The 26,818-nt window shown below is 40.2% G+C and overlaps 1 protein-coding gene across 6 annotated transcripts in view; it reads right to left on the reverse strand.

Annotated features, from left to right (window-relative positions):
• The window catches only part of LRFN5 (leucine rich repeat and fibronectin type III domain containing 5), a 279,327-nt gene extending 256,869 nt beyond the window's left edge, over positions 1 to 22,458 (reverse strand). For 3 of the 6 annotated variants that reach the window (XR_007910227.3, XM_017348274.4, XM_051822185.3), the window contains exon 1: positions 21,423 to 22,193. The gene's annotated coding sequence lies outside the window, so the exon portion shown is untranslated. Of the gene's footprint in view, positions 1 to 21,422 lie in introns of all 6 variants that reach the window. The other 3 variants (XM_051822187.3, XM_070053334.2, XM_089309305.1) reach the window with 2 other exon arrangements.
• Positions 22,459 to 26,818: the final 4,360 nt, after the last annotated feature.

The following is a 26,818-nucleotide window of genomic DNA, read 5'->3' on the forward strand; positions in this document are numbered from 1 at the left end:
AGTTATATAGCTGGAAGAAGTCATTGCTTTAAACTGATTTAATTCAAAGTAATTTTTTTCTTTAACTTTAATCAAGATATGTAGAAGGGTAAAAGAAAAAGTTCTTGAAATTGGAATTAGGGTGGCCAGCGCCGTGGCTCACTTGGTTAATCCTCCGCCTGTGGCATCAGTATCCCATATGGGCGCCAGGTTCTAGTCCCAGTTGCTCTTCTTCCAGTCCAGCTCTCTGCTGTGGCCCAGGAGAGCAGTGGAAGATGGCCCAAGTGCTTGGTCCCTGCACCTACATGGGACACCAGGAAGAAGCACCTGGCTCCTGGCTTCGGACTGGTGCAGTGACTGTCATGGCAGCCATCTGGGGGATGAACCAACGGAAGGAAGACCTTTCTCTCTCTCCCTCTCTCACTGTCTATAACTCTACCTGTCAAATAATGAAAAAAAAAAAAGTAATTGGAATTAAGGTATAAGTTCATTTTGGTGCAAAAATACTTTGTTTCTTCATATTATGTATGTTTCATGAACATTTTGAAGACCCTTTGTATGACTTACATGTTTGCACCATAGTAAACCTATTTTCAATTCCCTTTTCCATGTACTTTTTGAAGTAGTCATACTTAGGTCTCTCAGCTCTTCTAGCACCATATTCTTTATTGAAAAAAATTAAAAATATTAATCTACATCAAATATATCATTTAATATCAATGAGCTCAGGAAAAATCTCTAGGAAACCTATTGGCTGTGTTCTGTCTTTTGTAGTACCTTTACAAAAAATTAAGTACTTCAATTTGATAACAGTTCAAACACTATTCTATGGACTCAGAAAAAATATGGAAAAATTGTTAAATATTATACTCTCAAATATATTAGTGTCTAATACACATAGGGAAATGAAATGTGTAAATATGTTGTGATACAGAAAAGTCACTACATAAATAAGTAAAGTACTCAAAAAAGTACCACTCAAAAATTCTGAGCTGAATGCATACCTTCTCAAGCTATTTCACACAGAAAAACAAAACCACCTGTGGGTGGGGGACCCAGTGTGAGGGTAGTGTTGGCGCAAAGGACTATGACACTAACCTCAACTTCCAGGCATCAGAAAAGCCTTTCCCAAGAGGAAACTTTGGAATGTGGGAATGAATAACAGGAAAAATGATATTTTAAGATAAGGGTGAATAGAACACAAAGACACAAAAATTTGACATTACTTAGCATGTTTGGGGAACTATAAATAGCTTAGACATGCTTGGCAAAAATGTATGTCAGCTACACTGACTATCCAAGTAGGATACTTCATTCAGAGAAATAAAATGGTATGTCTAACCTGAACAAAATGTATGAAACTTCGAATATATGAATGTGTTGAAGAGAGTGAGGTAAAGCAAGACAATAGAATTTTACAAATAAGTAATAGGAAACTCAATTTCATAAAGAAGCGTGAAGCTTAGCTCTCAAATAAGTGAGCATGGAGTTGATTGATCACTAAAACCCCATTGTTCGGTAAATTATCTGATGGTGTAATACAAGAAACAATCATAGAGAATTACATTTCTGAGTAACAAGAAACATTCTTCAAAGACATTCTCAATCCTCCATTTGAGCCAGAGCAGTCTAGATGTTCTAAAGCACAAAGAGAATTAGGAAAATCCCCGGACCTCATGAATTAACTGCAGAAAGTGTTTTTCTGCAAATATGGAGAAGCACAGCACTTTCATTTCTAGTTTTAAAACAAGCAGCTTGTGATAACTCTGGCCTAATGGTTGGATTTTAATAGTTTGCACACTAAATAAGAATTTACAGAAGTCACAGCTAGCCCCAAGACTGCCGCGGAACCATAGAGTGAGTTGACAGGCCACCCAGTAGAAGATAAGCCTGACGGATGGCATCTCACTCTCCGCGTTGTCAGACTGCACTGTTTCCTGCATCACCATAGTCCTGACACAGCAAAGCCATTCTAATGCTACTACCAGTGCCAGACACAAAACTGGTTCTCAATGCATTGAATCGATGAATTCCTGAGCATTCCTTTGCCTGTGTATCTGTATATAGAACAAGTAAAAGCACCATATCTCTGCTTTGCTGCTAAAACTTAAGGTTCTGTCAGCACTTCTGGCATGTGTAGAATGCCGTTGAGAACTGATTCACAGGAACGACTTAGGTAAAGATGCAGAATCTGACAACAGAAATAGAGGTGCCGGCTCAAGAAAACCATCTCACTATTCCGCTGAATAGTTTCACTAAAGAGCTAAAAACCAATAGAAAGAAAAAACCAATAGTATTAAGGAAAAATAAGGGGTGAAAAGAAATGTAAAATGTCAATGAAATATAAAATTCCAGCGATGATGAGGAACCCACGGTGGGCAGATCAGATAAGCTTCACTGTGGCAGGGCACTGAACATGTTACTGAAGGGGAAAAGGGAAACCACAAAGATGTTGGCTCAGCACCTTTGAAATGAGTTACCAGTCAAATCAGTCTCAAAAACCCAAGATAATAAATGTTGACAATGTTAATTTTCTTATTGGCAATAAAAATTAACTCTTATTAAACAATATTCTCAATCATCAATGGCATAAGTGGAAACTGTAAATGCATTTTATTGTTTCTCAATGGAGTGGAAAAACAGACAATTTCCAGTGATATACACTGAGTTGCTTACATAGTCACTCTCTAAAACTATAAGACTTTTCAAAGCAATGAGTGTCCCTAGAAGACAGGATTCACTAAGGAACCAATCACGTACATCATGTACATCATTAACCCCATTCAAATTTATCTCCAATTAATATCAGTTTAGATACATAAATTGATAGAGATAGCTGCATCCATCATTGAGCATGTTATCAGCTCCCTTATCATCACTTTTGCAATGTAAATACATTGTATAATATAGAGTGAAATTAAAAGTTCATTTACAAAAATTAGACTTCCATGAAGTCAATGAAAAGAAGGTTGAGTAACCTAACAGAGTAACCCAGTAACTGTTACCATCAAATGCTAAACTATGAAAACAAATAAACAAACCACTGTGGGCAAAATAAAACCACTGACTTGTTCTTTGTTTCCCAAAAATTAACTTCCTGGAAGGGAGAAACGGGGATTCACTACCATCAGGTACAGAGTTTCCTTCAAGGGATAATGAAAATATTCTCTTTTTAGATGGTGGTGATGATTATACAAACTGCTGATTATATTAAAACTGCTAAATTATAGACTGTAAAACAGAAGAGAATATCACAGCTAACAAGTGGGAAATACATTTACAAAACTAACATGTTTAGAATTCTGCAATGACAGTGAAGTGTGAAGTGACAAGTATACTTTCATGCCATTGATAAATTTCATTTGTAAAACTGCAGACATTAGATAAAATTTTATTGTTTCTTTTGTCCTAGGAATATGAATATTCACATTATATTTTTGTTAAATATGAGACAAAATAATTTATAAACATTTACGATCATCCTTCTGTAGAAAACTAAATAAAACTTTATCTCTTCTAATGTGGAATTCAGTGAGCATTTTTTTTTCTGTTTAAAATTTTCTCAACTAGTTTTCTGGCAGGATTTCTGTATTTTTTCTTTGCTTGCTTGTTTAATAAATTTGGATAAATTAGACTGCATAATTACATTTTAAAATTATTTAAAATTCTAAAAAGTAATTTTTATTTTAAAAAATTCCTAAATCTGTATATATAAAATACATGAAACTTGTATAACTTAAATAAAATTAAAAAAATAAAAAAGTGTCTATGTAGTTAATAAATTAATGATCCAGTCCTCCATACTTATGACAAATATTTTGGGAGGTCCAAATATATTGTGGAGAGCAACATTCACAATTTCTGTCTCCAGGGACATGGAACATTGGGACATAAATAGAGTATAGAATGAATGCTCTTCATCATAGAAATTAAATGTTCCATGTCATTTTAGATTAAATTAAATGTTCAGATATTACGAATACTCTCCTCCATATTACAAAATAAGAGCAAAAGCTCCCAAACCATGACTATTTTTGACATTTTTTTTGACAGGTAGAGTTATAGTCAGTGAGAGAGAGAGAGACAGAGAGAAAGGTCTTTCTTACGCTGGTTCACTCCCCAGATGGCAGCTATAGCCAGCGCGCTGCACCGATCTGAAGCCAGAAGCCAGGTGCTTCTCCTGGTCTCCCTTGCAGGTGCAGGGCCCAAGCACTTGGGCCATCCTCCACTGCCCTCCCGGCCACAGCAGAAAGCTGGACTGGAAGAGGAGCAACCGGACTAGAACCAGCCCCCATATAGGATGCTGGCGCCACAGGCGGAGGATTAACCCAAGGGAACCAAGGCACCAGCCCTCATCTTGATCCTTTAATGATATTAGAATACAATACAAAATTACAGCCTGTAATTGTACACCTTCTCTGGGTCATAAATGTATCTCTAAACATCCATCCATTAATCATGATGATGATACTATTGTAGAAAATTATGAATCTTTTAAAAATATAAGTGAAAATATTAGCAAAAAGTACATCCTTAAAAACATTTCATGAAAAATTAAAATAATTCCTTGTAATTAAGATCTTTTATCTAGGAATGGCAAATTTTTATCTTTCTGCAAAGGAATGAAAAAAGAATCAAAAGAGACATTTTTTATTTGATACAAATAGAAGAATAAGAGAAAAATGAGGACAATTATAAATTTACAAATTTCTGTGTGTCTATATGTGTGTGTGTGTGTTTTGATTGTGACAGAAAGAATAGTATGCTTCTGGTATTGTTTTTTTTGCTTTGTTGCTATTGTTGATTTGGTCAGATTCTGTACTATAATTAAGGTTCCCAGTATTTCATAATTCAACCAGTGTTTATTCAAAATTTCACTTTGGTCTGTCAATGGTTATACTTCAAAATGTTCAGGGTTACCTCAATTAAAAGTGAGTTTTTAGAGTGCTTTGCAGATCTGATGCATAATCATACAATGAATGCTCTACCTGAAAGAAAGGAACAGAGTACTATTTTTATACCTCTTTCTATATTCTATTTTTGCTGGTAACCTTCCAGTTCAGTGTTTTTTCCTTCTGGAGAATCACCTAAGGACATTACAAATGATATGATATTGCCTTACAGTATGTCCTCCTTGTTCAGGCTTACAAACAATCTGTGGTTGATTTTAATTAAACAACAGTAATGATACTTTCAGGCAAACTAAACAGTTATTCAAATTGTAGTCCATTTTGACTAAAAGTACAATGTCTTGGACTATATTAAAAGTTGAAATATCTAAGTTATGTTCATCTAGTAAAATGTAGATTTCATGCTACCCGCACTGATATAAGGGACATAGCTTATTTCAAAATCTGAGTATCTAAAGCTTAAAATGTTTGGTGCCAAAATATTTTACATTTGATGATAGGATCCATTTCCTTCTGGGAAATTCAGGAGTTTCTTGCGGCCTGTGTAATTTATTAAGCTAATCAGAACACGTGAAAGGAAGCAGGAACCTTAGTTAACCACACTACACTTTTTTTCTTCACAAGCTGCCGCCAACTTCCTCCCAAAGCAAAATGCAGAGATGTGATTTCACCACAAATAGTAAATAGATTCTGGAGTACTCTGACCAAAAATTGACTATAAGAAATAAATCTTCATACATCCAGGTCCACTATATTGAAGTAAGCTGAACTGAAGGTAAATATACAACATTTGAAGAATGTATGATACCTAAGGGAGCCCACCTAGTTCAATTAATATAAAAACAATATGAGTAGGTATTCCTAAAGTGTCAATCATGGCTAGACATCGAGGGCTACATGTGTCTTTTATCTCCTCATTCAGCTTTAAACCACTGACACTGAAAATTATTAAAATTGATCTTAGAGCCACTTAATATTGGATACACACACCAGTCACTTCATTATTTTGGCGTTCCTACAAAATGCAGGTGAGTTGGATCACTTTTCTGACATGCCACTTAATAGGAACTCAAACAGAAATCTCAAAATCTCCACAGCTATTAACTTCAGCAATTTTGTTTGTCAAATGGGAGATTCCTGAGTCAACAACTGCAGAACGCTGTCCATAGTCCTGAGGGAAACAATGACTGCTAACATAGGGATTACCTGGTGCTAAGCAAAGGTTCTCACTGACCTATCCCATTCCATGACAGGGGTGTGTTGCTTCCTTCCTATAACTGAAATCATAACATAAAGTCAATATAAGATGATGCTTTGTCCCAGTTAAAAGTGAATTCATTTTAATACCAGTTTCCTGTGCACTTTTGAATATCCTTGTGTTTGTGTGTGTGTGTTCTAAAAGAATAAGATACATCTTTAATTATACAAATATCAGATATTAACTAATTTCTCAGTGAAAGACAAAATTTTATTTGTAGTAAAGTCTGTTAGACTCACTTTGAAGATTTCACAGTAACATTGCAACTTGAAAATTTTTGTTTCCCTAAAGTAGAAAAAGTTAAGAAATCTTAGAGCAAGAAACATGCATAACAAAGCTAAATATTAAAATTTCACTAAAGCTCCACTGGCTTTTGAATTTTGCAGAGGAGAGAGGAATAGCTTGTAATAGAAAATAATTCTGGGGTCTGGTGTTGTAGAACAGTGGGTTAAGCTGCTGCTGCAGTGCCAGCACCCCATATGGGCACTAGTTGGATTCCCAGTTGTTCCACTTCGGATTCAGTTCCCTGTTAATGCACCTGGGAAAACGGTGAAAGATAGCCCAACTGCTTGCAACCCATGTGCGAGACCCAGATGGAGTTCCAGGCTCCTGTCTTCAGACTGGCCTAGCCCTGGCCATTGCAGCCATCTGAAGAATGAACCAGCAGGAGATTCTCTCTTCTCTGCACCCCCTCTTCTTCTCCCCCTCCCTTTTCTAGTCCCTCTCCCTCTGCCTCTCCATCTCCCTCTTTCCTCCCTCTCCCTCTCTCTCTGTAACTGTTTTTCAAATACAAATAAGCACATCTTTTTAAAAAACAAGGTGGAGGCAGGAAATAATTCTGACAGAAAGGAAGGGAGGAGATGATGGTGGAGAAATGGAGTACAGGAGGGGAACAGGATATATAAACCAGCAGTGTGCTTTGACTCCTTCTCACCCAGTTCAGAGATAGTAACAGTCCAAGTCAACCAACCAAAGCTGAAAACAACCAAGTAAAGCACTTTGTTGGGACTGTCAGGAATCAGTTTGTATCATCCACTTCTTTCTCTCTGCTTCACTCCCTCCCTCACTTCCCTACTCCTTTTCTTACATTGTCTTTCTCTGCCTTTGGACTTGGTGTTGTGATGATGTGAATCTAGTGATCCACCCTTCCTAATCTGAGAAAGAACCTGATAGAGAATTAGGTCCCCATGCTAGATCCTGGTTTTTCAACATCTCCAGTGCAGAATCAAACCATGCCTGAGGATAGGTCTCCGGTCGTTTGTGTGAATCAAGAAGTTGCCTTAATTCTTCAGCCAATTTGGGTTGGGATTTCCACATGCCTAAGCGATACAGTCCCACTTTACAGCATTAACTTGAGGTGATCAAATAAAAAAATGTAGGTGGTAGAGTGCTGATTACAGAACATGAACTTTAAACACACTTAGAACCACCTTATCACCCCATTTGTCTCATTTTTTTACACATTCACCTTCAGGCCTCAATTAATTATTAATTTACATTATATATATTTATATCAATTTGTTTATTCAGCCAGTGCATCCTGAATACACACTTGGTACCAATAGTAACACAGTGCACTGAAATTTCCTATTTTCCTTTTAAATTGCCCTTAAATTTACTTCTTTCCACAAAGATACTTTAGAGATAATCATTTATTCCCAGTTTTCAAATCTTAGTGTTAGAATAGCTCTTGGAATTGAAGAAACTTGACCTCTTCAACTTCATTGGCAAAATTTGTTCATTAATTACATGCATTGATTTGTCCATTTCTACTTGAATGAAACAATAAATGCTACAAATATAAACTCATACGGCTACTTAGATATTTAATATTTAATTAAAATATTCAAAGAGGAAATACCTATTAAAGAGATGACCATGGATGACAGAAGCGAGCACATTTTACCCAATTTTTGTGTTTGTAATTTTATAATTTTTTTTCTTTAAAAGATCCCTAGGGCTAGCACTGTGGCATAGTGGGTTAAGTTGCCAACAATGACACCAGCATCCTATTTGTGTGCAGGTTTGAGTTCTGGATGGGCTATTTCTAATCTAACTCTCTGCTAATGCATCTGAGAAAACAGTGAAAAATTATGGCCCAAGTACTTGGGCCCCTGCCCTCATGTGGGAGATCTGGAGGAAGTTTCTGGCTACTGGCTTTGGCCTAGCTCAGCCCCAGCCATTGTGGCCATTTGCGGAATGAACCAGCAAATGGAAAATTATTCTCCCTCTCTCTCTCTCTTCCCCTGTCTCTCTATAACTCAGGCTTTCAAATAAATAAATACTTTTAAAAGTTTCCTAAAGTTGTATGATTTCAAATCCCCAAACAACCTGGATTGGTACTACCTTCGATATAACCAACAAAAATGATCATTACCTTCTGGTTACCTAACCGTTTCAGTAAAAATCATATATTATCTGAAGTATCTTTAAAACTTTACCCCTGCTAGTTTAATAATATTTAATTATTATATGTCTGTATGAAAGTTCACTTTTATTTTATTTAATTTTCTAGATTCATTTGGAAGGGAAAGTATTGACTTACTATTATCTTAAAACAGTTCTTCAGTCCCGAGTCTCAGGAGAATAAAGTAGAAAGATATTTGCAAGCTGACAATCATTGTAGGTCAAGTATTACAGAATGATGCATAAAACATAAGGATATGTATTTTTTGAATAGAGAAATTATGATATTTACATTCACAATTATTCCTTATGTGCAATTATAACTGTTACTTTTCATCTACATTAATAAGAACTGCTAGTGTTCTCTGTCCATTCCCCTATTTGCCAGTCAAGGTATGAAGTGCTCACTTTTTCTACACAAATTCCTGGGATGGAAATAAACATGTGCCCTACTCTACAGATAAGGAATCTGAACCATACTGGCTAAGGAAGTAAACTTGCATGTATATTTTCACATGCAACAGATGGAATATGTACCCGCTATTTTAGAATTCACTTGTAGAAATTTCAAATAATTAGCACAACATGTGTTGCCTATCTTATATTACATTTTAAAATTTCAGAACAAAATGTACATAAAGAATAAATTTCAGAAGCAAAATGTACATAAAGTATTTCATATTCATTATAATCCAGGGAGGCTTTCAAACTTGTAATTACAAAATACTTTGAAGAAAATATTTAGGTAAATGTGAAATACATTCCCATGCACACCCTTATAAATATATCTTTTACTAAACATTAAAGCATTGAAGTCAACCACACTTATTTTTAATTATGTATTTTGACAAATAAATAGTAATCACAAAGTTATAAAACCATTATAATTGTGCTTCCCTGTGGCCTCCATCCTGTACCTTATTATACCTATAACAGTGTGTCAATTTCCTGTAGAGTAATTTGATACATAAGAACATTATTAAATAAAATAAGGTGTATATGAAGTCCCAGAATAAAGTAAATGCACAATCTATATTTAATTTAGGGAAGAAATGAATAGTAAATATGAATCAATAAAACATAACTAGTCACAAGTGAAATCTAGGAGAAATGACAAAATGCCATACTGAACAAAACCAAACTCTGATGAGACTTGGAGAAATTTGCCACGTTCTCTTTTAGGCTTTAGGAGAAGTATGATCCCTGGCATAAAACACCATTTTTAAGGCAGCTTCTCTAATGTAATGATAAAGAGATCAAACGTAGTATCACGTCCATTCAGCCATGTAAGGAAATATCTTACAAAAGGCATATACTATGGAATCAGCAAACTCTTCAAAAGATTTAAGAAAAGGGCATATTATGACTTAAAAAGACATAGAACAATAGGCAACGTGACTGAATATAGACGATATTTAACAAACATCTGTTGAAAGTACTTTAAAACAAGGAAGCAGGATTGTCTTCCAAAAGAGGCATAGTGAATATGTCCCTTTATCCGAAGACAAAATTAGTTCTACAACATAATTTTGTGGCTTAAAATAACAATCACTATATTTGTTCACAAATGGTGATTGAATAACTTAGGCTGCCCTCAGGTTGATAGTTTTTCAGCTGGTTCCACCTGGCATTTTTCTTGTGATTGTGATTAGCTAGAGGTCAAGTGGATATGGATGGTCTAACGTGGTTGCATCCACATGTCTGAACAGTGGTGCTGGCTGCCAGCTGGGACACATGAACCTTGCAAGGGTAAGCTTTTGCTTCTTTGCATTCTTTGAAGAGGAAAACAGTGGAAGCTACCTGGACTTTGGAGGATGAGAATTCAAAGTTATACCATTTCACATTAGTCACACCTGTTGTTCAAAGCAAGTAGCAAGGCAGACCAAGTTTTGGAGCAAACATATTTTTTCTTGATTGGGGGAACTACATTGAATTTATAGCCATTTAAAATCCACAACAAAAGATAAGAAAGTAGATTACAGTCAGAAACACACAAAAATATTTAGTCTACAAAAGATCTATTCCAACAACAGGTATATCTAAAATTAAGCATGTATTTTAAAATTTTTTAAATTATTATTATTTACTTCCAACATAGAGAGACAGAGATCACCAATCTGCTGGTTTACTCCTCAAATGCCCACGACAGCCAGTCTGTGCCATGCTGAACTCAATCTGGGACCCAAGTACTTGAGCCATCACCTGCTGCCTCCCAGGGTGCACATTAGCAGGAAGCTGGAATTGGAAGTGGAGCTAGAACTCAAAAACAGGCACTCTGATATGGGATTCAGGCATCCAGAGAAGCATCTTCACTTGTGCATCAAATACCGCACATATACCCCACCTCCAAGTACAAGTTTTCATGGCCATTATTAGCCCCTCTATTATTGAAATAATAGTGTTGATTCAAGATAAGTTTGATGAGTTTTACCTGACTTCTTTCTGGCCATGTGGGGTCAGTGGAATGTACAGAACGCTCAGATAAATGCCAATTTTTACCGATAGACAGAGTGATTTCTAGGTTCTATCCTATCCTAGCATTGTAGTATTTTCTGATTCTTCAGTACTAGGAAGAATTTGTGGCATTGTGGCTAATCTCTTCTGTAGATTACCCTCAAATCACACTGCCTATTTTAGCAAAACATCTTAATATATACTGCAATCCCAGAATCAGGATACGAACACCTTCTTAATGTGAACAGCTTCAGAATCCCCTAAATGGAGAATCATAAGACCTTTTTATACATTTCCAGATGTACAATATGACAATTCATGCCATACCAAAAGGGTCAAAACAAGTTAAGAATGATGTATACTCAGAGGAAGAGCATAACCTTTGGAAGAGTTTAAAAAGACATACACACACAGAGATACACACACACACATTTATATATATATATAAAATGAACAAAAATGTAGGAGTAGAGTGAACTTCCCCAGGTATAGCATAAAATATTTGGAATTGAATTACAGCTCTATAATTTGTTCATTTTATAATCACAGCCAAGAAAATTAACTGCAGTAAACCTCAATTTGCTCCTCTAAAATTTGCTCCTATAAAATAAATGGAGACCATCAGGACTAAGTGATAGGGCTGTTGCATGGGTTACAGGAAAGTGAAAACTGACAGCACCTGGCACAGAGCAGCTTCTCAATGATGAAGATGATTACATGGATCCTGCTGCTGCTGATCATCATCCATTGTATATTATCCAGGATAGCATAGCGATTTTCAAGGTTTTCTCACAGAGAATATGGATGGAAAGCTCATGTAATTCCCTCAAAGGAGGAGGCTTTAGACTCTCACTCAACCCCAGGCTCTTATTTACAAACATATCTAACAATATTTTATTTTGATCATAAATTCCTATTAGTGAGTTAAAAGGAAAGCAGGAACACTAACAAAGTTATCTACATGGGAGCAAGAAACACCAAAGAAAAATAACAGGGAAAGAAAAAGGCAGGGACAATTAAGTATCAGCACAAACTGCCTTAAACATGTTATAGATTGGTCCCTGAGGGTTTTTTTGCAATCACCAACATATATAATGAAGATCTGGAGTCATTTAGAAAAAGTTAATTATATGTAGACTGGGTATGTCAATGTTGATAAGTATTCGCATTCACATTAAATGTAGACTTTTTAATGATCATTTCTAAACATGATGCCACAAAATAATAGCATTCAGTATCATAGATAATGTAAACAAAAGGACTATGAAACAAAGATCCTGCGGGGGAGACAGGACACATAGCAGACTCATAGAATGGCAGCACTCTTGCCTCAGAATCAGCCCTTGGGACATTTGGATCTGGCTGAAAGGTCCATGAGAGTCTCACAGGCATGGAAAGCCATGACATGGTGGCAAAAAAACAATCTAAATGAAAGATCCTGGTGAACAAGACCCCAGCAGAAGGAACAGGCCATCAAGGAGAGAGGCGCCTTTCTCTGAAGGGAGGAAGGAACCTCCACTGTGATATGGCCTTGACTAAACAAGTTCAGAGTTGGTGAACTCAAGGGGCTTCCATAGCCTAGACAGCTCAGAGCAAGAGTCTCGGGTGATTGCTGACGTCATAAATAAGAGTGCCAATTGTTAATCAACAACAGGAGTTACTGGGTACATGCTCCCCACGTAGGATCTCTGTCCTTAATGTGTTTTACTATGAAACTTAAAGACAACACTACTAGTTGAACAATACCCTATACATTGTGCGGTTGTGTGAGTGCAGCCTGTTGAAATCCTTGCTTAGTATATACTAAGTTGATCTTCAGTATATGAACGTAATTGAAAATGAAACTCGATGAAGGGCGGGATGGGAGAGGGAGTGGGAGAGGGGAGGGCCACAGGAAGGAGGGAGGTTTGGGGAGGGGAGCCACAACAATATACAAGTTGCACTTTGTAAATTCACATTTATTAAATAAAAAAAAATATATAACAAACAAACAAAAAAAAGAGCTTAATACTTTACCCTTTTAGTATTTTTTATGTTCTACTTAAAACTATTGGTTGAACTCTGTAATTAATACACAATTACTCTCAGGTGTTTAATTAATGCTATAACTAGTACTCAAATAGCATTTTACACTTTGTTTTTCTGTGTGGGTGTAAACTGTGGAAATCTTTACTTAATATATGCTAAATTGATCTTCTATATAGAGAGATAATTGAAAATTAATCTTGATGTGAATGGAAGGAGAGAGGGAGTGGGAGAGGGGAGTGTTGTGGGTGGGAGGGAAGTTATTGGGGGGGAAGCTATTATAATCCATAAGCTGTACTTTGGAAATTTATGTTCATTAAATAAAATAAAATTAAAAAAAAAACAAAAACAAAAAAACAAAACAAACAAACAAAAAGACTTATTCTTCAAGGTTACTAAATAAAGGGAGGATTATCATCATTTCCCTTTATATTCAAATTATTTTCCCTCTGTTAGATATGAGGCACCCTTATATGAGGCTAGGGAAACCACTAGGAGCCTAACCATTGATTTTATTTAATAATGGAGGAAGCAACACACATTAACTTAGTAAATATCCTTGAAATCAATACCATCCACATTTAAGGGTAAATTAAGAGGTAAGGATGTCACCAAGACCAACTCAGGACAAGGATGCCTTTCTAAAAGAAGATTTGTTACTCACTTTACATTAAAACTTTCCAAGAGTGATATTTATGCCATTTTGGCTTCTATGTCTCAAAGGAAAAAATGCTTAGCAAAGTGTCTGTATCTAAGAATGCACTTAATACTTGATAAACATTGTTGAAGAAACTTATCAGTGAGGTTTGGGTCACTTCTGTCTAGATCACATGGTCCATGATGAAGACAGCCAACCGCCTTAACATGAGGTAAAGTTTGCTATTCATGTCTCTCTATTTCATTGTTGTGCACACTTGGTCTGAACAATATCATCATGATTTGTAAGTTACTTTGCTGTCATTATTTAGTGTAAAAGTCTTAAGACAGTTGGTTGCCATGAGTAAAGTGTATGATGTAATATTGAGAAAATGTTCCCAGGTATCTCTACTAGTGTATGGACTTGGAATGGTAAGTACTTTTAATTTTGTGACCATACTCAGATTGACTAATGGAAGTGTCTTAAAGATATATGTGAAGAATCCCCATGACCTGTCCAAGCCCAGGAGAACAAAAAGCACTCATCAAATCTCAACATCTGTCATGAGTGCATGATACAGGGTTATGACACACACTTTCTATCCGCTATCCAAAAGCAAGAAATCATGGTCCTGTTCATTTCTACATTAGTCAAATTATATGAGATTTGGGTGCTGGTGCCACACTCAGAAAACTGGGGCAAGCATACTAGTCCTGTCCAGATGAGAGTGCTGATGAAGATGAATGATAGCTAGCATTCGGTGAGCATAAAACACAAGAGTTTGAAATTCTGGCACCTAGGAAAATGTGTAAACCAATTTATATCCAGGGTATGTTTCATAATAAACAGAACAGTTCTAGGTTGAGGATTTCAAGTAAGTCAGTACAAATTTTCCAAGTAGTGTCATCAGGAATTAAACATTGTGTGCCACCTCCCCCAACAGTTTAAAGTCCAAAAGCTACAGCATGGCAGAGATTAGGCTCAACCCAAAAGAAAATGTTAAGATACACCTACACAAAACTGGTATAGCCTACTTGTGGTGTAGTGATTTTGTAATCACTGAAGATAGTTGAGCTTAGGATGACCATGTAGCAGAGACACAGAAGAAATTTAATACAGAAAATATATCAGAAAGACTTAGGAACTTCCTAATGCCAAATCCATAGAGCATAAAATGAATTTAAATTTGAATGTCTTTAGGTAGATAATGCACTCCCCAGTGTCAGATATCATATAGCCTACATTTTTTTTTTTTTATTTGACAGAGTTAGACAGTGAGAGAGAGAAAGGTCTTCCTCTGTTGGTTCACCCCACAAATGGCTGCCACGGCCACAGCTGCGCCGATCCGAAGCCAGGAGCCAGGTGCTTCCTCCTGGTCTCCCATGCGGGTGCACAGCCCAAGCACTTGGGCCATCCTCCACTCCATTCCTGGGCCACAGCAGGGAACTGGACTGGAAGAGGAGCAACCAAGACTAGAACCCAGTGCCCAAATGGGATATAGCACTGTAGGCGGAGGATTAACCAAGTGAGCCAAGGCACCGGCCCAGGTTACAATTTCTTATACCCAGTCAGATCTTCTGCCTTATTCCAAGACAGTGGAACTTTGGATCCCTGATTTACATAGATTACCATGACTTGGAACCCTAAGGTTCTATGACTCCAAGCAAAGGCTTTGAAGCCATCCAATTACTTCCCCTACAGTTTCCTTCTTCAAATTCTTGCTAGCTAATGATGAGACGATGACGACGATGGTGTTTGTGATGATAACAGTTAACTGCCTAATATCTGTGTCACTGAAACCTCCTGACAATTTTATGGCATGAATCATAGCATTAGCCTCATTTCCCAGGTGTGGATGCTAAGGCTCAGAGAAGTTAAAGGATGCATTCAATGTTACCTAGGGTTGAATCACCTGTGTGTGGAATCCCAAAGTTCATGTTTCTAATTACTGCATGATACCAATGTCATGATTTCGTAATTTCTTCTGTCTTCACACTAAAAAGCATAAAATATCTAAATGCAACTAAAATATTAGTTAATACATTTGTTTCAAGCTTATGCACTTATTTATGTATTTCATGTTAAGAAAATAAGTCCCTTAAGGTCAAGACTCAATGTTTGGTTATATGTTGTTAAAATACCTGACATTTGAGAATCACTAAATGGCAAATATCCTATGTAATTCCTAGTGATACATATTTCCATTGAATGTGGTATTTCAAATTAAAATATCTGTGAATATTGGTGATCTAAAGATATGTATCCATGGGGAATAAAGCACATGTGCCATGTAAATCATGCATTTCAACATGCTATACAAATGCCTAAACACTAATAAACACAAGTACACATACATCAGGTAACACTGACTAATCTTCACACCATAGGAAAAAATTAAAAAGGAAGCTAATTATTAGGAAAAATACCACAGTCTATATTTCCAAAGGAGATAAGAGAAAGCCCTTGTGGTTTCAGTTAATATGCCCTGAATGGTGAATCACTTTAATGCTAATACTCTATGTCTTTGGAGATGAAACCATGAAGATCACAAAAAATCTTAACACAAGAAAGGAAATAAGATGGAGAATGGAACCTAGAGAACAACTTAAATGTGTCCTTTAGAGATCTTCAGCACTTCCTCAAAAGAGCTACCCAGAGTAAGTGGAAAAGATGAAGATAAACAGCACTGTTTTAGTTTCTATCTATCTATCCATCCCAATTGATTGTATATTAAACTAATTAATTTTCTTTCATTTTGTTTCTAAGAATCAAGGAACAGATCCTAAGTTTTAAAAGCATATTATAACATTAATAATTTCTCTTGTTGGCTCTTTTCTAGAGTTTTTTTTTGTTATAAAATCTAAAATAGGTTCAATTTTCTATCAAAATTCTGCAACTGTTCTTTACAAGGATTACAAGACTTTCAAAAATGCTTCACTATAAGGTTTTTTCAAGGCAATTACATATACATAGCTATTTAGGTCCATATATCAACATGTACATCTATCTATCCATATCTGTATTATGTATGTATGTAAATATGTATGTATGTATCTTCTGTCTCCACAAAGAAAATGCAAGAATGAAAGTATAGCTTTCAGAAGTGTCAAGTTTCTCCTATAAAAGTATTTTCTAGGAAGATTGGAATTGGTCACTTGGTATTTTCCTTCCAATGTGACTGTGTAATTTAACAAACATTGACTTTCTAAGCCAACTTTTAAGAAATATTACAAATGTAGTTTGAATAATAAAGCCTTTTCATGTGGTTTTCTTGGTATCAGCAAAATGATAAAACATTTATATAACCATGCAATTTCATTGTTATTTTCTATCAATTGTTAACTGTCTTTATAACTAGCATTAGATTATGTTATATTTCACTAATAAGCATTCTATCAGAACACTATCTATCAGAACATCATAATGAAAAAATTTAAAATACCATTTTCTATCACTGAATTAAATTCATATATTACTATCTCCTGTTATTCTTATATGAAGATAGGGTTTTCATAATATTGTACAATTTCTGTTCATAGAACATAATAAAAATGGTTCACCTCTAACCAGAATAGCTTCAATAATTACAAACGTAATGCTTCTTAATTTCACCATGCACACACCATATAATGGCAAAGTGTATTGCCTTCAGTTGTAAATTGATCTCAATGATTGAAGGATGCCACAGGAATAAAAATGTGGACTTTAGACAGAGTAAATAGTCTCATTCTCAACGTGTATTGAACAAGGCAGAGCTATGTACATGTGTGCCATTGGAATGATTTAGCAAAATTACCTGTTAGTCACATAACCTAATGTGTCACACTAACATCTGTAAGGCATCAATTTGTACTTTCCTCTTCAATGAAACATAAAATATGGATATTCTATATGGAGAACCCAGATGTAATGCCCATATGTCCTGTTTTTGAATAAACAGAATGCAAAAATCACTGGAATAAGGTGATACATGGCCCAGTTAAGTCTTCAGAAAATTTCAGATAGCTTTTTTCCTTTGACCTCAGTATTGACAAAAATACTTATCAGCAATCTTATTTATTGTAAATGTATCTTTAAATCAATGCCTATGTAGTTGTTATGTAGTATTTTCATTTACAGGAAGGGATGCTAGATATCTGTTAGTATCTCACCCCCACCACATAAGAGCATAGCAATAGTATCAGCAGAAAGCAAGATTCTAATTTCACCAGCCAGAAAACTCAGCACAACCACCAAGGCAAAAGTGCTGCAAGCAGCAAGAGGAAACAGAACACTGGTTTAAATGAACAAAGGGAAATGACGCTCATTCATGAAAAGATGAAGGGTCAATATGACAGACAGGTCATTGAAGCTCCCGTGCTATACCACACAACACTGAACCCCAGGGATACATTTAACAGCACAGCACACAAAAATAACTTAAGGGGGAATAAGATTGGGGCAATATTCTCTGAGGTGACATAGTTCTTCCTATTCTTTTTGAGAAAAAGAAAAGAAATAGCAGGCCAATATCAATCAAACACCTTGATGAACTCCACCCCAACTACAGTAACATAAGAGTCTCCTATTTCAAAAACTGAAATGTGTGTGTGTGCTCATCTATATATATCACCTATTTTAGAGAAAGGTGTGTGAAGCACAGAAGACTAGTGTTGCTCAAGGTCATCCTCCTCTTGAAAACAGAAAAGGAAAAAAATGACTACAAGAAATGGCCTAGGGAACAGGAATCAGGTGACAACTTTTTTCCATCTGATTATCTGCTCATCTATTCCCACGGGCATCCTCACTTTTCTATTATTCTACCCCTAATAATAGTTACCAAATGAGGGCTTTTAAGGAAAGGGGTTTTTGCTGGGAAATTTCCAATGCCTTGCAGTTTTAAACCATTAGTGAGTCAGGCCACTGAGCCAGCAGCACGTAACAAGGGCAATGGACTCAGATCTCCCACTTGGTTTGTCCTCTCTCCATCTCTTCAGACAAGGGAGAAGAGAAAGGAGGCAGAAACCCCATCTACTTCGTCATAACATTTAACCGAACTCCATGGCATGTTTAAGCATGAATCAGACCATAATCTATGTTTAGGGTTCTGAGCATTCAACACCAGTTTATATATACTTCTCCTGAAGACGAGGGTACAAAGATAACACTTAATCTGCAACAGATTGAATGTTTCGGTGGAAAAGACCAGAAGAAACTGAAATGACAAAGGACATAGGGGAACACCTTCTTTTCTAAGTACCAATATTTTTCACCAGCTGTTTCTTTTTTTCTTGAGCAACCCCCCACAGGTAAGACTTAACTGCCAACCAATATTATGAATGTGACACCATTTCTATTACAATAATATTCTGGAAACACTGGGAGACAAAGAAAAAGTCCTTGTCAGATGTTTAGTAGACAGAAACTAGCTTTCAGTCTAGGATTTTCTTGATAGGAGGATATCAAACAAATTCATTAAAAAAAAAGCTGACAGGAGGAAAAAAGTCTAATTTCTCCCAAATTTTCAGATGTTGAAAGTAAACTGAATTATCATTACAATTTCAGGCAGCAATACCTTTTTCTTTCTGGGTCCTGAGAGGGTGGGGTAGAGACCTGCTTTTCTGTTAAAGTCAAGTTACCCTCTGTATCCTTCCTGGTGCTTTGGAAAGCAAAGTTACAGAGCAAATTCGTCTGAAGACACAAATTTTTCCTTTTCTCCTTTTCTTTTCAGACTTATTGGGGGGTGTGGTGGGGGGGAGGTTAGTTGACTTTACAGTCTTGTTTCAGCTAGAGGCAAATCTGGGTATAAATGACCTGCCAAAATGCAGGAGAATATGAGGGGAGAGGAGAGAGGATAGATGCAAATCTAGGAAATACACACTTAGCTTCAGGGTTTTGATCCTGATAAATCACGCAGCATTTTAATATCAAGGTATTTTTGTAGCCAGTTTTCGGGTCGTGTTCTTGAATATTCATACAGGAGAAAGAAGGAGAGAAGAGAGGGAAGAGAGGGGAGGGGGAAGAAGCTATGTGGGGGAGAGGGAGAGAGAGAGAGAGAGAGAGAGGTTTTGCAAGTGCAGGGAATCTGGCAGGACACCGCTGCCCTCCTTGCGCCTCTCTCCACCTCCATCCCCTCATAACCAGGCGACCACCTCGGCCGGCCGCGACGCGTCTGCCGTCTGCTCGGCGGCCCGCTGAGCAGCGCTGCCCCGCCCCAAGAAAGTGTCAAAGCCGACCTGGCAGCTGCAGTGGCAAAGCCCAGCCCCCAAAGCCCGCTGCATACGTGGCCTTGTAGCACCACCAGCCTGCGAGGGCTGCAGCAGCAGCCAAGCCCAGACTCTAGAGGAGGAGTTGGGGACGTCAGCGCGCAGGAACAAGTAGAGCAGCTCTCGGCCGGCTAGTAGTCCGCAAATGCCATCATATGGATATCTATAGAAACGCAGCGAGTGGAGGAGAATGAGGCAGCGCCCCTACACTTGCTAAGCTGCTTCAGCAAAAAGAAACCCCCAGAGCAGCCCCAGTCTGAGCCTCCTTGAGGAGGGCGCCTAGAGATCCGCCGGGCCAAATCCTCCTCTGAGCGCAAACAGCAAGCAGCTCCCAAAGGCGGGAGACAATCGAACACTCCTTAGCTGAATTATTCAGACCGTCTTCACTATGGAATAAAACATTGATGAGACTACTTTAGAAGTGCTTTATCTTGTTAATCCGAATGCCCTCGAGAAGGGAGTGAAATTTTCTGTAGGGGACTGTAGCAGAGGTGATGAAAAGGAAATGGGAGGTAATAAGGTGTGAGGATAAGGGGCTCTGGAAGTTATCTAAATTTGTTCTGCCTGAGCTGACCACGGAATCTCCATCTTAACATGTCAGACCTAATATGCTAATTAGGCAGCTGCAAATTCAACCTGTTCCTTGTAAATCAAGATACTAGCAAGAATTTTCAAAATACCTGTTTTACGGGGGTGGGGGTGGGGGGTGTTAATAACAAGGAATAAAACCAGGCACACCAACTCCTCTCTGCCACAGAGACAATACAGCTGGGGATGGTGTTGGGTGGTGGTTATGGATGTACCTCATTCTCCTAGATACAAAAATGACTTCTTTCATGGATTATTCTGCCACATGAAAGCAAACCCTGGCAGTCAAACATTCTGTCTCAACACACACACACACACACACACACACACCCCTGACAATGATTTTCTTCCAATGCAAAGCAAGTTCCAAGAAAACTCCATTTGGGATCAAAGTCTCCAGATACGTCATTTGCAAGTATTAAAAAGAATCTAGCAAGCTCCTCCACAAGGAAAGGAAAACAACCTGGCACCAGGGTGGAGAAGCATAAAAAAAATCTTTGGCTAAAATGACCGGTGAAAATCAAGCACTCTCTAGCACCCCACAATCTGGGGAGGGCTGGACACCAAATGGTCCTTGGCCACCATAGCCTGAAGCAAACACAGAATTTTAATCTCTGGCATCTTCAGAGTGGTTCAACACACCTCAATCTAAAATTAAAAAAAAAAAAATCCTTAGCGTGAAGCACATATCCATCCTATCTTGGCTCTCATCACCAGACTAAGTAAGTGCTCAGGTATAGATTTATATTCCATCCACTAGATATTGTATTACAGCATCACAGAGCAGGCGCCCTTGGATACCCAGCCCTTCCTAATGATTTTCAAAACATTAATAAGTAAAGTAGCCTGCAATGCAGATAAGACACTAGAAACAAGACCAGAAGGAAACTGGGTGAGGCAAGAAGTCATTTGCTTGTTACCTGGTGCCTCTAGGGGAAAAGACGGTCGTAGGAGGACTTTCTGCCTGCAGGTACAATCCCAGCAAGGTGGCTCCAGGTGGCTTTCACAGTCGTACGCTGGTCTCGCTCGTCACTTCGCTGCCCTTTGCCATAGCTCAGCACCCGCATCCTAGGGAGTCGGAGAGGTGGCTCCTGCCACTGCCGCCGCTGCCCGCAGGTCGCGCTGGTTGGGGGATCCGCGCCGATCGCCCCATGAAACCCGCGGCTCCGCGCCCGGGGAGCGGGCAGAGGCAGGGCGGCCGCGCACGCACACCCAGACACACACACACACACTCACACTCGCACCCGGGCGCGCGCGCACTCGTACTCACTCTTGCACACGCACAGCCGGCACCGCACGGGGAAGAAGCAAGGAGGGAAATGGTCCTTCTCGCGACAGGCTGCGAAGCAAAGAGAGCGTTCTCCCATAGCCTTTAGATCACGTTTCCTTCAAGTTCTCCTCTAACCCAAATCCTTGCGACTCAAGAGCTGGTGACATTTTGGTGGGGAGGAGGGAGGCGCGGGGAAAACGTGGAGGGAAAGTCAGGAATTCTGTCAAGCAGTTTGCAAAGCAATCTTCATTACCTTGTTTGTAAAGCAAACCAGCTCCTGGAAGGGCTGAACTTTTGGCTTCAGATGCTGTGGACCGAAACGTAAATAGCCTGTCTGGCCAAGACGGTAAAGTCTCGAGGAACGGAAACAAGACGGCTTCAAGACCCTCTCTTGACCTTGTGATGTACCTGGAAGCAGGTTAACACTGCTTTCCAAGCCTCTGGGTAAAGCAATCCGCACACCTGCTGGGTCCACAGCCCGGCAGCCGCTCCGTATCCAGCCAGGAAAATGGGTCTGGGCGTCCTCTGCGCTCAGCGAGAACCCGGGCATGGAGGGGCATCGCCGAGGTAACACATTTGCTTCTGGGCAGTTGGATAAAAGACAGTCAAATGCATCAGATAGGCGTGCGCGCACACACGCATACACACATGCACACACTCTCACACACACAGCTAGCTGGAAAGCGGCTTACAAAGCACCAGAGACGCCAAGATGCCTTGAAAAGGTAGGAAACATCCAGGATCTTTCAGGAAAACGGAAGGGCCGGCTGGGAGATTCTGAAAGTCTTCTCAGGTGTTTCAATTCTTCCTCTCTCCTGTGAGTGTGTGTTTCCAGAAGGTTTCCTTGCTCTGCCCCACCCCCGTCTAGTTGCGCTTTCCCCCCCTTGATATAACCGACCATGCAAAATGGATTAGATGGGTGGGTTGTGCTCACAGTCCAGAGCTCTCCAAAGTCAAGAATCCTAAGGGAGTAGCCAGCTGCGAAGCCATTCACATCCTCCAGGGAAGAAGGAAAACCTCGCGCAAACACACGCACACACGCGTGCACGCACACACGGTGCTGGGCTCGGGAACCTCTGCACGCGCTCCCCGCTCCCTGCGCGCGGCTGCACACAGCGCCGCGGGGGCCCGCCGGCCGCCAGGGGCTCCTCAGGCCAGTAGGAAGCTCAGACGCGAGCCCAGCAGCGGCGATCCCGTGCTTTGGCCGCGGCCGGAGTGGGCCCCGGAGACAGGCTCCACTCCGCTGCGCGTGCAGGCAACGGCGGCCGCCTGGCCCGGAGGAACTGCGCCCGGCGCTGCAGCATGGAGGCGGTGGCGGCGGCGGCGGCGGGCGCGCGGCCGTGAGCCCGGCCCTCGCCGCAGTGACGGGGAGCGGCCGCGCCACGCAGAGCCCGAGAGTCAGGTGCAGGGGAGACCCCGGCTGGGGCCGCAAAGCCGCTGTGAGCTCTAGAGCCTCGCGGCCCGACGTGTTCCGAAGCGATTTACCCCGGGTGCGTGGAGCGGGCTGGCAAATCCCCAGGCAGAGCAGGCGCGGGGGCGTTGCAGGCAGGGGGAAGGGAAGAGGCGGAAAACCCAGAGGGAGAAGGCGAACTTCTAGGGACGTCCCCAGCCTGTGGTCCAGAGCAGTGTTGCTGATCGCCCTGCGCCCTGCAGTTATGGAATAAAGACGTGTTACCGGATCAGCCTGTGGGGCGAAATCTGAAATGGAGGGCTGCCGACGGGATCTCAGTGACCCGAGGCTGGCTTCCAGTACCGCTTGTCTGTGGAAATCGGTTTGCTCATTTATCAGACGGGAGGAGACTCTGAACCGAGCACTTAATCTGGGTCTCAACCCTGCACAGCAGGAGACCTTGTGAGCTCTGTAGTTGACCACATTCCAGTATGTCAAGGGCAGAAATGGAACCCAATCGTCGTCCTAGGTCAGGCCTGGTCACTAGGCTTACCAGCCCGGAATGGGAGGGGAGGTGCGGTGAGGTAGGGCCCTACCCTGAGGGCTCTGCCTGGCTGGCCCGGTGACCACAACACCACTCCTGGCGATTCTCTCCCCGACCCTATCCGCGTTCTCTACTGCCCATTAGTGAAGAAAGGGATTCTCTCTGGGAACTGCAAGTGCAATCAAGCTGTTTCTTTTCAGTTGGAGCCTTGGAATCCTTTCGCATCCCTCTAGGGTTTCACTAGCACGTGGTCCTCAGCCTCTGCGTGCACCTGGCCTCTCAGCTCTCCTTCTCGCCGGCCGCACAAACCTGTCTGCATCCAAAGGGAATAGAGGAATTGGGATTTGCAAAGGGAAGCAGGCTCGTGAGGGCCGCTTCCTGGTCTGCCTGGCAAAGGCACAATCGGGCGGATTCTTGGCGCTGGGCGCCCTAGCGTTTTGCCACCCATAGAGCTGCGCCAGGCTCTACCGTCGCCTCGCGGGTGCACACGCGCGCGCATCCTCGAGCACAGCCACGGGCTCATCCCAAGCGCGCACACGTGCACCCACGCGAAGGCAGGGCCCACGCAGCAGCTCCTTTGCGGGAACAGCCCAGGGAGCGGGATGCTTGAGGAGGAAACTGCTCGCACGGTCTCCTCTGCTCCTCTCTGAGCCACTCCCGGAGCTGCAGGTCTAATCCTGAGTTTAGGTAATCCAAACTGTTCTGGCCGCTTTGTTCTGGGGGAGCGCGGCCCCCGGCTGCAATTCCCGCCGCTCAGCCTCGCTGCAGGTTGGGGAGCAGCACCCGAATCCGGGCTCCGGGGATCTCCATGGGAGCCTAGGCGGCGTTGTATCCGAATATGAGAGCCAGACCCCAAGCAAAAAAAAAAAAAAAAACCCGAAGGGTCGGTGCGGACAATCAAGCCAGCGAACTCCACTCAAGTCCAGGAGAGTCTCCACTAAGACCAGCGGCGCTTCCCCTGTGACTTTGTCTTCCCCCGAGTGGCATATTGGGGTCTCCAAGACGTCCACGGTGAGGACCTGCGGCGCACGGAGGGCACAGACTCCTGGAGACAACCGGAAAGAAAGTGCTTCCATCCCGGTTCCACTATAAACTTGGCCGCTTTGGCAACTTCATTGGCAGGCGGCGGAGTTGCGAGCCGGGACCACAGGACCGAGCACTTCCAAGTCCTGTAGCACGCGGGGGTGACTCCTTGTACCTTCAGGATTGTCCCAGTTGCCGTGCTTTCCCGTGAGGTGGCAGGAAACGCTGAAAGTTAGGAGATAAGGATTTGCAGTTACCTCTGGGGCCAAAGTGTGAAGAGATACTGAGTGAGAAATCCAAAGACCTTGCATTGCTGGGCTGACTTTTCTCCTTTTCTTCTCTTCCCTTCTCTTTTCTTTTCTCTTTCCTTTTCTTGTCTTCTTATTTATTTATTTATTTATTTTTGCATTTTTCTTGTGATTTGTTTTCGTTTTCTTTTTAGTAGTGCCTGGACTTTGGTGAGGAGGAGGCACGCTTAGTGATACATTAAGAAGTCGAAAACTGGAAACAGAACAAAGTTCTAGTATCCTAGCGTGCTCTTATGATAAATGAGAGCAGGGGAGTAAACGGCGGGGGTGGGGGGAGCATCGGGGAAGGGGGGAGTTCCACCTGAGAGGAAATCGAGTTTTCTGTACAGTGGAGAGTAAGGATGCCTAACTTACCAGTTCTTTCATCTTGTGAGACCTCCCAAGCTACCGCAATCATCCCTGGTAGCCTTTCTGTACCTTGTGTTATATTTGAATGTGCTTTCCTCTATTTTCCGCATTTCCTCTCATCTCTAGAAACTCTCTCTCCTAAGGTCAAGTGCCTTTCACTCTTTGGGTGTAGTCTTTGTTCTTCCCTCCCCTCCCCCATTACAAGCAGATTAGGCTTGCAGAGAGAGGAGGAAGGCTTCCTTTTGTTTGGCTCAGGTGCAAGACTTTGAAGGAAAGGCCAGGATACTGTCATCCCAAAGGGTTATCAGTGTTATCAGTGGTTTATTTGTATTTTATTCTCCCCTACTCCCCTAGGGACCTCTGGAAACTAAGGAGTTTGCAAAAACTTCTAGTTTGTTGGTGTAATTATTGTAGGTAATATCCAACTCTGAAGTTGGTACTTTTAAGAGTTCAAACAAAATCAGGTAGGAGAGTAGACATTAGCATTTGAAGACAAGTACATTTTTGAAATAGATGATTGCCTGAAATATTTTAATTTGTCCCCATATTCAGTGTCTATGCAAAATTGCTCTATCTTCCCAGAATAGCTCAAGATTTGGAAACAAAATAAGCGCTTGCTAATTTAAGGCAATAATGGAAAGTGAATGTTTTATAATTAAAATGATGAATATCATAAGATAACCTGCATTTCTGCTTATAAAGAGCATGATCTACTCTTTGTAAAAGTTAGTAATTACTTTGCATATCTCATGAATTTTCTTATTTCTGTGAATCAAGGCATGGGGTAAGTTATTCCTTTAATTAATTCTTTTGTTCATGTGTACTTTAGGAAGCTCATTCTAAACTGGAAATGTCTCCAAATCACTACTGAATTAGAAGCATTTGATTCTTTGTACTAATATAGTACAACAATGTTCTGTATTAATTCAAAACTGGAAAATTATATGTAGAGACAATGGCACACAAGTTTCTTGAAATGAAGGAATAACATGTAAAAAACTTCAATTAACACAGAAGAAGTCAAATTTAAACTATGAAACCACTATCATAGTTGTGCCTTGCTTTGTTCTGAAATGTAAGAAGTCTGCTTATCTTTGGAGCATGTTTCTGACATACCTCACCATAAAGTCTGAGAATACAGTGTATTCTGGCCAGTAGATCTTAACTAAGAAAAAAAAAAAACACGATTCAACTGTATCTAAATACAGTTATCTAAAACAGTATCTAAATATAGTATCTAAATACCTGGCATATCTCTGTCATACTTAGTAACAGAATCCTCACCTATCTACTTTGGGCCAAAATTCAATCAAATGTATTTAGTACCTAATATTCATTTGAGATACGGATGTTATTTTCCTTTATTTTAGTGTTTCTTGACTTTTAACTTCATTTTAATAAAACATATTTCCTGACCTTTTTTCCCTATATAT

This window comes from Oryctolagus cuniculus, chromosome 12 (genome assembly GCF_051225735.1).
Source record: "Oryctolagus cuniculus isolate XC-2025 breed Fujian yellow rabbit chromosome 12, ASM5122573v1, whole genome shotgun sequence".
NCBI lineage: Eukaryota > Metazoa > Chordata > Mammalia > Lagomorpha > Leporidae > Oryctolagus > Oryctolagus cuniculus.